Genomic DNA, 4376 nt, shown 5'->3' with positions numbered 1-4376 from the left:
CATTGGAACTCAACTGCACGTAGGCCATCCACACACTTTTTCCACTCTGGCTGTTTCTCCCTGCAGCCAACTGGGGAAGATGTTTTGACTGTGACTTCACTGTAGGTTATTCCATGTCAGACTGATGACCAATTGGAGTGAGGAAAAAGCTACTGGTTAAATGTCCATGGTTTTCAGTCAGTGTGCCAAGAGCCTCGGACGAGATGCTCTCCTTTTCTGAAAAGGATCAGCACTCTGAGACTGACCTTCAAAGCCTTGGAACTCTCTTTGTGGGAGTCTGTACCCTTCACCTCTCAAAAGCAGGGGACCTACTGCAGCAATTAAAACTTTACTGGCTGTGTTTGCTTTTCATATAATGCAGATGGGATATTAGGTAGGAATTTGCTTTACAATCACAGTTTATATCATTTACCCTTGTTCTCTTCATCCCAGAGAAAGCCTAACCTTTTTCCCATAGAATTTCTCTTAAGTGAGTCACAGAAGTCAACTGCTGCCCAGGCACTCACAGGAAAGAAGGATTTACATTTTATGTGTGTTTTTAGGAACACTCTCTTGTCACACCATTCATCTCAATGACTAAATTAGGTCATTCCTTTGCTTTTTCCCTCTTTGCATAGTAGAGGAAAACAGACGTGATTTATCAGTCTGTCATTATGGAGGAGGCTTCATTCTGAATTTGTTCATCCACTTCTAACTCGACACAAACCTCAGCCTGTGATTCCCATCACTTTGGGATTCCATAACCAGAGAGCATGACTGGGCAGAGAAAGACTTTGATACTTTGGTGATTAAACATTTATAAAACACCTAATTTATATGATGGATGGATGAGAGCAGGGGAGCAGCTTGTGATGTGGTCTCCATAACCCACTGGAAAATATTTGGCAGTAAGCAAATATTCAGAAAGCAGGTACCAGCAAATATGCTTTGTTTCTCCATATGTGCTGTACCTGAGGTGCCTGTTCATGACAAGTCACTGAGGGACAGCATATGTCCCTGGCAACAGGACCTACAGCTTCTCTGCACAACATCTGGGTCCTCCCCAGCTGCCCTGAGGTTGCAGCCTTGAGCAGTGTTATAGGGAACCCTGTGCCTTTTCAGTGCTGATGGAGGAAGAGAATACTCCTTTTAAGGAGATGATTGGAGGAAGAGAATACTACTTTTAAGGAGATGATTCCTGTGAATGGTTTCCAGCCTTCTACAGATTTTAAATTTATGGAATAAATTCTCAGTGTTACACCAAAACTCATTTGGCCATTGCATACATAAAGTTTTGAACCAAAGTAATCTGCATTTGTGATCTGCTCGATTATTAGCATGGAACTGATGGGACTTGAAAGAAACCTAGTTACTGCTCCACAGGCACAGAAGTCTCCAATAAACAGGGCACTGTCTAAGTAATTCTAATATAATCATTAATTCAAGTATGATTTTTGAGAGAATTCCATCACATATATGAAAATATAAAAAAGTGCAAAATTGCTAGATTAACAGGAGCATCTTCATCATTCATTAGCAACATGGACAGTGGATTGAGTGCACCCTCAGCAAGTTCACTGACCACACCAAGCTGTGTGAGGCAGTCACAGCTGGAGGGAAGGGATGGGACATCCAGAGGGACCTTGACAGGTTTGAGAGGTGGAAAAATGCAAACTGTATGGAGTTCAACAAAATGAAGTGCAAGGTCCTACATCTGGGCCATGGCAATCCCAGGCACAGCTACAGGTTGGGTGGGGAAGGAATTGAAACCTCAATTCTTCTGGTGTTCTGAACATAAGAAGGACATGGAACTGTTCGAGCAAGTCCAGAGGAGGACCATGAAGCTGATCAGAGGACTGGAGCATCTCCCCTATGAAGACAGGCTGAGGAAGTTGGGACTGTTCAGCCTGGAGAAGACTGTATGGAGACCTCAGAGCAACTTTTCAATATCTGAAGGACCTACAAGGAGCCAGAGAGGGACTCTGTGTTAGGAACTGCAGCGATAGGACCAGTTGTAATGGGTTCAAACTGAAGGAGGGAAGGTCTAGGTTGGATGTGAGAAAAAAATTTATTACTATACGGGTGGTGACACTGACACAGGTTGCCCAGGGACGTGGTGGCTGCCCCAACCCTGGCAGTGTTCAGTGCCAGGCTGGATGAGCCTTGAGCAACCTGATCTAGTGAGATGTCCCTGCCCAGGGCAGGGCATTGGGATTAGATGATCTATGAGGTCCATTCCAACCCTTAAATTCTATGATTCTATGATTCTACCTGGCTGCTTTTTTCTTATGTTTTAACATGAGAAGAGACATTTGGACAGCTGTTCTGACCAGAATGTCACACTCACTGCATTCCTCTTACATACTCTTATATTACAGCCAAGAAAGGACATGTGTAAGATTAAAACATTTTGGTCCTCAGCAGAGCAAACTGTTGATGCCATGCTGACAGCCTGTTAACAGCCACCAGCTATAGTAGAATTGCTGTGGGACCTTGTAGGAAGGTGTTTGCAAATGCTTTATCAATACAGATTTACCTCAGCAGCAAAAGGACAGACATCAATTGTTGTGGCCTGAGTGGATATGCCTTATTCTTTCTCCTAACTGAAGGAAAAACACCTGCATCAACATGAATTGCAGGAACATAGCTCAGGAACTATCTGGGGGAGAAAGTAAAGATCTCAGGAAAGAATGATATTTCACAAATTGCAACAGTTTTCCAAGTTTTACATGTAATCAGGCAGTGCCAAAGCACATCTCCAAGGAAAGCAACTTATGCTCTTTCATCCAGTCACTTCAGGCTGCACTTAAATATGCCAGGATTTCAAGCCCTGATATATTTAGCAGCCTTCTCTTGATTTTTCCCATAGTCAGCAGGTATATTTGTATTTTTATATGGTCAAATTGTACTCTTAAATGCACATTAACCAAAAATACACTAATCTGTGCCTGGATAGAAATGCTGGTGTGGCTGGATCTGAGCCGAGACAGAGATTTATCAGTGGTATTAGGTGCCCTCTGGACCAGGTAGCTAATTGCCTTTGACTTCACTGAGCTTTGACTCAATCAGATTTAGAAGTTAAACATGTTTTTTAGATGTTTACACCTCATTACATCTTTCTGAAAAGATAAAAACTTGATTTGTGCATACTTCTGTCACAAATTTGCCTTGAGTTTATCTGATAGTGAAATCTTTTGCTAAATTTCACCACATAATTCCTGAAGTGCAAATCCCCAGGAAAAATAATTTGCTGCAAAGATTTCATATTTGTAGCTTAAGAGGTGTTGAGTAGTTGGTGTTTTCCTCTGACACCGCATTGTAGTAGCTTCCTTAAAGCATACATAACCTGACATTTTTTATTTTTCATTCCTCTTCTTTAATATGCACTTTTGCAGAAATATTTCCTTCAGCTAGACCTATTGCATAAAATGTTGAACACCATAAATGGAGCACAAACAACACATACTTAGTTGATTTATTCAACAAAAATTTTACTTTTCTCTGTCTTTCCCTCTTTGCTACCACTGAAACATTATTTACTCTTTTCCTCATTTTTTTTCTTTTTCCCCATGTGTGCTGCAACACACAGGTAAGTTCTTGTTCATTTCAATGGTTGGCTTTAATTCTTGGTGCATTTTAATGTTAGCTTACTACCTCTCACAGCCTTTCCAAAGTTTGTTCAGTGGAAAAAGAGGACAGAGCACAGTGAGCCCTTGTCTGTGTTGAACAACTTTGCTTGTATTTCTTTTCTGTCCTAATCTGGCAACAAGTAGAATACAGACATAAATAGAATGTCAGTAAGCTCAGCCTCAGTCCACTGAAAGACCTATATTTTCCAGGAGCCACAAATTCTGGTGTCTGAAAAATGAGAAATTTTCTGACACAACAAAGCAGTGTCCCTTGGTTCCATTGTACAGCCATACTCAATGGGATAAGAAATAAAAAGGTTTGTATCAGTTCAAAAGCAGAAATGGCTGCAGGAGTAAAAGGTGATAGGATTTAGGTGCTAATGTGTAGGTCTTTGACAAACATACACAGCCCTTGCAGTACTGGGATTCAGTTTGTTGAAATTCCCCAGGGCAAGTGTCGCTCCATGCAATACTGCATGGCTGGAGAGAGCCATGGTAAAAACAGGAGATAGAACCTGAGCTGAACTATCAGCTGGGGTTGGGAAAGATCATAAAGAACTGAAGAAACAGCTTAAAGCATGTAAAGACTGTTGGAGTGAGCTCATTACTGATGTATGTGACAGCTCAGTTGTACAGCAGGGTATAACTAAACAGAAAGTGGAAAAGCACAAAACAGTGCTTGTGCAAGTTCAGAGACTTTGAGAGTTTGTGCTGTTCAAATTGTGCCCAAAACAATCCCACTATTCAGGAGTAACTGTACACTTACAC

This window comes from Acanthisitta chloris, unplaced genomic scaffold, assembly GCF_000695815.1.
Source record: "Acanthisitta chloris isolate BGI_N310 unplaced genomic scaffold, ASM69581v1 scaffold40469, whole genome shotgun sequence".
Taxonomy (NCBI): Eukaryota; Metazoa; Chordata; class Aves; order Passeriformes; family Acanthisittidae; genus Acanthisitta; species Acanthisitta chloris.
Note: the sequence above shows the minus strand (reverse complement) of the source record.